The 9241-nt window shown below is 44.7% G+C and overlaps 1 long non-coding RNA gene across 1 annotated transcript in view; it reads right to left on the bottom strand.

The window, feature by feature from the left end:
- Positions 1–638: 638 nt before the first annotated feature.
- Positions 639–9241, bottom strand: part of LOC138162576 (uncharacterized) — a 9046-nt gene continuing 443 nt past the window's right edge. The window contains exon 2 of the long non-coding RNA XR_011168660.1: positions 639–4102. This is a non-coding gene — a long non-coding RNA (uncharacterized lncRNA). The remainder of the gene's footprint in view (positions 4103–9241) is intronic.

The following is a 9241-nucleotide window of genomic DNA, read 5'->3' as shown; positions in this document are numbered from 1 at the left end:
CGTCTCTGCCGTCTCTCCCTTTCTCTCCATATGCACAAACACTACCCAAGTTCAGGTCCTCATCATCTCTTCCTGGACTTAACTTTCCATTTGTTCTCTTGGTTGAAGCTTTGAGAATGGTATGATCTTGATTTTTCACCAGCTGCACTCCTTGGACTGGACTCCATCATCAGGTTCTTTGGAAACCTCTTCATTAGGAAACTCCTCATATTTCAGACTGCATCAGCTTTGATACTGAAACCTCTGCAGAACTGTCAAACACAGCCACGGGGCCATCTGCATTCTAGGACACTTCTGAGGGTAGTGGGAATCATATTAAAGTGTAATTAGGAAATACTTAACAAAATAAAATAGAGTAAAACATAGATATTACATTTTAAAACTAAGTCAATGTGTGCCAGCCTGGATTCTTTTGTTAGCACACCCACCCCACCAACATCTTTTTATTTGAGTTTGACACCCTGGACCTACAGTACCCTCTGATTGGAGGGTAGATCAAAGAACTCCTCCCAAAACCTTCATTTAGAGAGGGCTCACAGACCAACTAGCTCTTAGTTTTCTACCATTTGGATGGACTCTACTGCCCCCCACGCCCTCTGCAACTTGCTTTTTTCTTTTTTTTTTCCTTCCTCTTTAGACTATAAACTCCTTGAGGGCAAGGGCTATCTTTCTCTTTATTATTTGTATCACCAGGCCTTATAACAGTACCTGACACAGAGTAGGGTCTAAATAAATATTTTTTGACTGATTAATCTAGTTCATAGGGCACTGAATTTTGAGTAAAGACAGACTTGGGTTCCAATCTCACCTCAAACACTTCTTAGTTGTTTGGCCAGGGGCAAGTTAATTAACTTCTGATTTCCTCTGTTTTTCACCTGTAAGATGAGGAGGTTGGGCCAGGGTGTCTAATGTCCCCCCCAGTTCCACATCTGTGATGCTATCATCCTCTCATCCATCTTTCAGCCAGCTGCTAAAGAGATGCTCCTAAAGGCATCTGACTGTGTGGGGTACAAAGACCCTAACCCAAACTGACTACTCAGAGACCTCAAAGTGAAGAGTGGAAGTTATATTAGAATCTCGAGAGAAGCGGGTGGTCCAGTCACCGAACAATGCCCAGGAGAGGAGGCCATTGTACAGAAGCTAAAGCTGGGTTAAATAAGAAAAGGGTTACAAAATTAACATAATTATTACTAATGAGGCTCTAATCTTGTTGGATAATATACATAATACATGAAGTTCATTACTGCAGGCGCAGTAACAATCTTAGAATACAGAACCCCCCTTCAGTCTTACCCTAGACACATTCTTATTCGGACTTGAGTGCCCCAAGGCTATTGTCTGTTCCTCGATTGGTCAAATCCACTTGCTGCTGCCAGCTCCTTTCCCTTCTTCATTATTTTTAGTATTATCTAGGAGTTTTAGTCTGAGAACCAGGGACTGAGCTTCTTTCCCAAGGTTACTGCCTGTTCCTCCTTATCAACAGTCTTGTTCAGCAATTCTTGCAGTTCTATAGAAACTTAACTCTTTTATGGTAAGCTGGGTGAGCAGGGCTGACTAGAATAGAGCAACTATATAGAAAGATTTCTAAAGTTTCAAAGTCACATAATTTCCAGAAAAATGGAAACTTAGGCCTAAGGCCTAAGGACTTACTTTACAGATAGTCTCTGAGAAACCACACTTTTACCTGTCCCATACATGACGGTTACTCCTCTCCCCAATAAACTTCAGTGGCTCCCTATTGGCGCTAGGATAAAATGAATATTCCATCTGCATCTCATCCCCCTTTTTTATTCCAGTTTTTGTGTTTTATGATGTACTCACATCTAATGTAGTACATTATAAGTAACGGTGTATCATATTAATGTAAATTATTGTAAAGACGTATTTACATAAATAAGTATACAATTTGGGGTGGGTGGATGTTACTGCTGGCTTCAGTGAGAGCCAGAGTGGTGGAAAATAGCTCCGTTTATTGTGCATTAGAACAAAGCACTTACACACTATAGTAGCTGTGATCACCTCGTGCATGCCTCCTGAACAGAGCTCCTGCACCAATGAGAGGAGGGCCAACCCAGCCAGCCACCGTGGCAGGGGACCACCAATTGAGAGGTCTTATGGGACTTCCTTGTGCAGTCATGCCACTGGCTGTGACCCTCGACCGAAACTTCCTTGTCACGATATGTGACTCAGTCAGTCTGTTTACTCTCACGGGAATGGAATGTTCTGTACAGAGAACAGGGGTCAACAACTCCCCCCTTTTGTTTAAATGAAGTGCCCTTCCGGGTGTTTACCCTTCAAGAATCAGTACTTCAGCGGCTATATCCTTTATAGCTAAAAACAATATGCAAAAGACAAAGCCAATAAGCCAGGGAACACAGCATAATAATATAATCAAGGCAACAATAGTAACAATTCAATGTTCTAAACCTTGCCACCAAGAAGGAACTTTGCTAAACCAATGTATGATATTCTCGGCTACCATATCAGGTGTAAGATCCTCAGGTGAGGCGGAGTCAATTTCGCTGGCCAGCTGATAAAGGGTGTCTATTTCTGCCTGAATGATGCTGTTGAGGAATAGCCCATTCAGATGATTTTTTATGGATGTCCAATTAAAATGTTTGGATTCATTATACGTCAGTCTGGTAACACAAATTTTTGTGTACTGATAATCACAGATCAACGTTGCCTCAAACTTATGTAAGTTCACTTCATCCCCTATGGCTATCACTGCATCCCTAAGTCCATTGACCATCACTTACAGTTAGTTGTCTATCTTTGCCTACTGTTGGAACCCCACTGAAACATTGTGAGCTATTTTTTCCATGAATTCTGCTTCAACTATTTCATTTTGGGCTGTAGAAACTGACATGGCTATGGAAATGGAAGTAATTATTGTAATGAGCGCAGTGATGCTGAGAACTATGCAAATAATACACCTTTTTCTTCTATACTTTGCTAATTCTGTTGATTTTCTATCTATAATCTTTTTAAAGGTATGTTCTCCCCACAACCCGTACCATCCTTAGGTCTTAACTGGAACCATTGCATATCTGGTTCTTGTGATTATAAAAACAGTTTGATTCCCCACATTTTTGTCTAAACATTCCGAAACTATGCAATTCGAACATGAAATATTATAATACCCTACACCTGCTTCTCTAACTACAGTCCCGTCCTCTCCCCACATGAACGCATAATGACCTCCCAAGCACGCTCGGTGCTGCCATATGAAACCCTGTTCCTTCTTCTCTTCTTCCCAGGAGGGCTTGCTGAACGCATGCTTCCATGTATACCAATACCCAGAGTATGAGTTCTGCGGGAACTTCATGACTGCAACAGTTTCACCCATGGCTGCAAAAACTTTCCACAGCTCCGTGGATGCTTTGCCAATGTCCGGTGCCCAGGCCGGCAAAGGGAGTACCCCAAATGTATTGTTGGTCACACCATGCCAAGACTGCAGCCAGTCTGTTCTCTTTGTGCAAATGGAAGTGTTCCCACTTAAACAGGCACAGTATCTTTGGTGGGTTCTGCATGCTCTGGCCAACGGCCAAATGGTATGATTGGCACTGGAGCAAGGAGGTACATTCCCAGTGCGAAGCGGAATGCGGCTGCACGCTTCCTGTTTCAACCCAAATATATGTAATGCCTGACTCCCCATAGAAAAATTTTGTTGAAAAGTTATATTCTGTATTAGTACACAATACATCTTTGTTTGTCTAGACCAGCAGATGGGGGGTCTGTGAGAGAGTCCAGTGAAATTGTATTTGAAGTCAGGGGCAGTATTATTGCCCTCTTTGAAATCAAATTCATCTCCCACCCATTTGCTCGCATTCTGTTGTACCACCACCTCAGGAAGAAGTTCTCCCCATCCCACAACGCGAGGCCACAGTGGGTCCTTGGCTCCGGCACCCATGGCGTTGGTTAAGAGCCCTAGGGCGTTGGTTAAGAGCCCTAGGGCGATGGCCAGGACTTCAGCAGAATGCATCCCTGTTAACCTCCTCGACTTTTTCCTCCTCCTCTGAGATGGGAGACACCTTTTCTTCCTTTAGCTGAGTGACAATGTGGAGATGTTTGGAAGGGACTCAGGTTTCTTCTCCCGGACCTGTGGAGATACAATCATATACCTGTATATCCTCAAGACCTGGGACAATCTGCATTCTCTGTCCCTATAATTAATAATGAAGGGCCGGTACAGCGGTTCCAATGGAAAGTACTCCCACAGGAAATGAAAATAGCCCTCTTTTTCATCAGGTCCCCAGATTGGTACCCTAGCCTAAATGGTCCTTTCCATTGCCCATCATGACCTTTCCACATCACCTGAGCCATTCCCTGTTTTTTGTACCAGTAGGGTCTTCTGGGTTGGCCACGTGCTAGGTCATGCTTCCTGGCCCGACATGTGTTGTTAGAATTGAATTTTAAGTAATTTATTGTATATAATACTTTGTTTAGGCCCCCTTGTTTTGTAAGGGGCTGTGTCTCTTCCCCTTTTTGTTTAAAGAGAAAGTGCTTAATGGTTTGATTGGCCCTTTCTACTATGGCTTGTCCTGTGGGATTATAAGGCAGGCCTGTGGAATGGGTGATGCCAAATCCCTGAAGGAAATGAGCCAATGCTTTAGACATGTAGGCTGGCCCATCATCTGTTTTTAAGTTCGATAGTGGTCCTGCATTGGTGAAGCAGTGGAATAGGTGTGAGATAACACGCTTAACTGCTTCCCCTGGTTGTATCGTGGCCCATGTGAATCCTGAAAAGATGTCAACCATTAGGTGAATATATATGGGACGTTGCCCAGGGAGATGAGTCACATCTATTTTCCAGAGGTCATTAGGTGACAAACCTTGAGTATTTGACTGATGTGAGGTGGGCGGCTGAAATGGAACACACCTAGTATATTGTATAACAATGCTTCGGGCTTCTCTAGAAATCCATATAACCTCAACAATGATCGGTACGGACAGATGGAACCTTTCGTGACCCTTCACTGCTGCTGATTCTTTTGTAATCAGTCAGGACACTGTCTGCTATGTGATTTCCTGCAAAAATGGGTCCCAATCCCTCGGTGTGGGATCTTTCATGCATAATATAAAATGGGCACTGCCATTCCCTGATGGTAGCTTGCGCCTTCTCAAAAAGGTCAGTGAGCTCCTTAGAGCCTTGTTTAACAAATGCGGTCTCCAATTGTGATACTACCCTGAAGGCATATTGGCTATCTGTTATGATGTTGATGGGATATGGCATAGTCAATGCTTGAACAATGGCATAAAGCTCATTTTTTTGGGTGGAATTATACAGGGTAGTGAACACCTTTTTAATTTATAATGAAGGACTATATATGGCAGCGCGGTGGTCCTTTGTGGCATCTTTGTGAACACATTAAAACGCTCAATGGGCTGTGTTTTGGTTATTTTTTGAAAAACCCAATTCCAAGTTTTTATAATCCTTTCTGATTTTAGAGTGGTTCCGGACTTTATATCTCCTATGGCAAATAAATCGGCCCATCCTTGCTGGGTGTTTAAGATATTCTCTAACCTTTCCTGTGTAATAGGAACCCATAAGTTTCCTCATCTCCCTGTTAAGTGAATTATTCTCTTTGCTGCTTTATATAGAGGACATCTGCTGCAATAATAAGGTAGGGATTAATCATCCTCTTGCCTTGGCACTTTTGGAATACCCATTCAAGGATGAGGTTATGTTGATGAATAGTGTGAGGTTGAGTGGGAGTGAAAATGACTGTTGCTTCAACAGCCTGGTAAGGGTCATACCTATCCGTTTTATTCTGCAATTTCCTTTCTATGGTTCTTAGCACAGCCTTGGCTTCTTCCATCCAGGCACTCAGGGGATTAAGAGCGGAATGTCTTTCAAAGATTCTATACAGTGGCTGCATGTCTGTAATGGTGATGCCCACTCTAGCCCTGACCCACTGTATATCTCCTATTAGTTTTTGGAAGTTATTTAATGTATCTTAACTCTATGTTCTCTAATCTGGGGGGCCCTTTGTGTCACACAATCCTCAGTGACTTGAAACCCCAAATACTGAAAAGGGGTTAGCCTCTGTATTTTTTCTGGAGCTATGGTTAGTCCAAAAGAGACTAATTGAGCTAAAGTTGTTTTTAACATAGTTTCCAATTTGTCTGGCATGGGATGACTAGCCAAAATATCGTCCATGTAATGGAAAATAATGGCTTCAGGAAATTCTTCTCTTGTGGCCTTAAGTGCTTGATCTATAAACCATTGGCATATGGTAGGGCTATTTTTCATTCCCTGTGGGAGTACTTTCCATTGGAACGGCTGTACCGGCCCTTCATTATTAATTGTAGGGACAGAGAATGAGTTGTCCCTGGTCTTGAGGTTGTAGAGGTATGGGGAAAAAGCAGTCTTTGATATCTATGATCCACAAGGGCTGTTTCCTGGGAATAAGATCTGGAGATGGCAGGCCAGGTTGTAGTGCCCCCATAGCTTTTAAAACTGCATTCACCTTCCTGAGATCTGTTAACATTCGCTGCTTCCCTGATTTTTCCTTTATCACAAAGACCCGGAGAGTTCCATGGGCTAAATGTGGGTTCTGTCTGTCCTAGCCGCAGTTGTTCGGTGACCAGATCTTTGAGGGCAGAAAGTCTCTCGGGTGTAACGGGGCTGCCGCTCCACCCAAACAGGCTGCCACTCTTCCCGCTCCATTTTTGGAGCTGTGAGCTGTTTAACCACTTCAGTGGCCCCTATTAAAAATCTGAGCTTATAGCCATGCCTATTTCTGTTTTTGTTTTTATTTTTTTTGCATTTTGGAGGGCAATTGGGGTTAAGTAACTTGCCCAAGGTTACACGGCTAGTTTTTTTGTGTGGGTGTTAAGTGTCTGAGGCCGGAACCGAACTTGGGTCCTCCTGACTCTGGGGCCAATGCTTTACTCACTGCACCACCTAGCCATCCTGCCATGCCTATTTCTGAAAGGATGTCTCGGCCCCAAAGGTTATAGGGCAGTCCTTGAACAACATCTGGCCTAATCAGTCCCTTTTTTCCTTCGAATGCCCATTTCAATGGAGTAACTGACAATGAACTCCATCCAACAATGGAGTAACTTGGTTTCCTGACTACCTCCAATTCCTGTGAGTTGAGTGCAGGCTTCAGTAACAGCCCACCACAGGGGCCACTGGTTTGTGGAAATGACTGTTTTGTCTGCCCCGGTGTCTAAGGTGATCTTACAGAGGGGTCTCCTTTGGCCTATCTCCTGGGAAAAATACACTCCTCAGTTCCATCCTGTTTTGGGGCCTTTAGCTTTATCAGGGGAAAGTTCCTCGAAGGAAATACTTGGGTGTAAAACACCCTGAGTGACAAATTGACCCTCTGAAATGTAGGTGTCGTCTGCAGCAGTGTGAATAAAAGTGACATGGTCAATGGATCCCTTATGCAACTGAATTATGGGAATTGCATGGGTATAGGCAGGTGTTGCAGGAGAGATAGAGAGGATGTCCACCTCTGGGAACATTTGTTTTTGTTTGCCAAGTGGACACTTACACATACCATGAGGTGGCAGTTGGTAGTTGCTGGTTCTCAGTAACTTTGCTATTTGAATGTTTGTTGGGCCTCTAGGGCAACATACCTGTTCTTCCACTCCTCCTTGGGTCTGAAGTTGTCATTCCCCATTGAAGACTTGGGTTTGCCCGCAGGGCCCCTGACCCTATTTCCCTGCTTTCTACACTCAGATGCCCGATGGCCTGGCTTTTTACATTTGGGGCAGGGTGTTTTAGGTCTACTTCTGCTGTTACTCCTACATTCCTTTCTAAAATGTCCTGGCTTTCCACACCCCATAACAAACTCCCTGTTTTCCTTGAGTACTTCGGGCCATGTACTCAGACATCACCTGAGCATGGAACACTTGAGTTCCTATCGGATCACATCTCTGAATCATTTCCTCCAAAGTGGCATCCTTTCGAAGCCCTAATATAGCCTTTTTGCAATCAGCATTACAAATTTCTCTGAGCATAATTTTCAAAATGCTGTCCACCCCTTCCACTTCTCCCATGGCCCTACTAACAGCTTCCTGCATTCGTGCTATGAAGTCCACTAAGGGCTCATTCGGGCTTTGCCTCACTGCGGAAAAGGTCTCTATCCTGTTTGGCTACAGGTATCCTACTCCAGGCATGTGTGTACGTCTCTTCGCTGTATCCTTGCTGAGCTGTTGCCGTATGACTCCCTGTTCCACTGAGCTGTTCAAAATACACAACAGCATTTTCCCCTTGGGAGAGGGAAGCAGCGAGGGCTCTAGTTTGTTCAACAAACTCTGTCATCCAAAACACCGTCTGACCTGGGGTGAGCCGATCTAGCCCTGGCCTTCCAATCATTGGGGCTATGTTTTCCGATTGACAGAACACAAAAGGAGCCGTGGACCAGTACTGATAGGCGGCAGCCTTCAGCTGACTCAAGGTCTCGAAGTTTATGTTTTCATGTCTCCTCCAGGGTTAAAGGGATCTGCCTCCTCCATTACAGGGTACATGTGGGGGTCCTACCTACCCACGTCCTCTCCTCGCTCCAATGCAGTACGCATGACTTTTTGTAAAGTCTAGTCCTGCATACTGCTACTAGAAGTCATTCCTCGGCCACTCCTAGACTTTTCAGGCCCTAGTTCCTCCTTCCTGGGAACACTCTTTTTGTGCGGCAAGCGGCTTTCAATTCGGTCTCGAAGATTTATTTTTTTCTAATTCAGCTTCTAAGTCTGCAAGATCTGGGTATTTGGGGGGTCTTTCCGTACTCGGGTAATTGGGAAGACCCTCCAAAACAGAGGATTCTGACCTCCTCGGTAGGGACGATCCTGTTTGAGGGCTCATGGGCCAGGTCTGGGGCTGGTGCGGGACCTCACCGCCCAGACCCTGCTTTACTAAATTGTAGATAGTGAAATCCAAATTTCTAACCTCCCCCGGGCAAGCCGCATCAAAGGCTGTGAGCTGTTCTCCAAATATTTTCCAAACAGCCTTATTCCGGCAGCCACGGGGATGCTCGAGCTGCGAGCTGCAAAAACTCGCGGATGTCTTTTAGCTGGATGGTGCAGCCCTGCTTCCTTACACACTGATACAGGGCTCTCATGTCTTTCAGCTGGATGGTGCAGCCCTGCTTCCTTACACACTGATACAGGGCCCTCATGTCTTTTAGCTGGATGGTGCAGCCCTGCTTCCTTACACACTGATACAGGGCCCTCAGGTCTTTTAGCTGGATGGTGCAGCCCTGCTTCCTTACACACTGATACAGGGCCCTCA

Source organism: Petaurus breviceps, unplaced genomic scaffold, assembly GCF_028583685.1.
Source record: "Petaurus breviceps papuanus isolate PSGF00001 unplaced genomic scaffold, PetGlider_PUasm1.0 186, whole genome shotgun sequence".
Lineage (NCBI taxonomy): Eukaryota > Metazoa > Chordata > Mammalia > Diprotodontia > Petauridae > Petaurus > Petaurus breviceps.
Note: the sequence above shows the minus strand (reverse complement) of the source record. Positions and strands in the feature narration are given on the sequence as shown.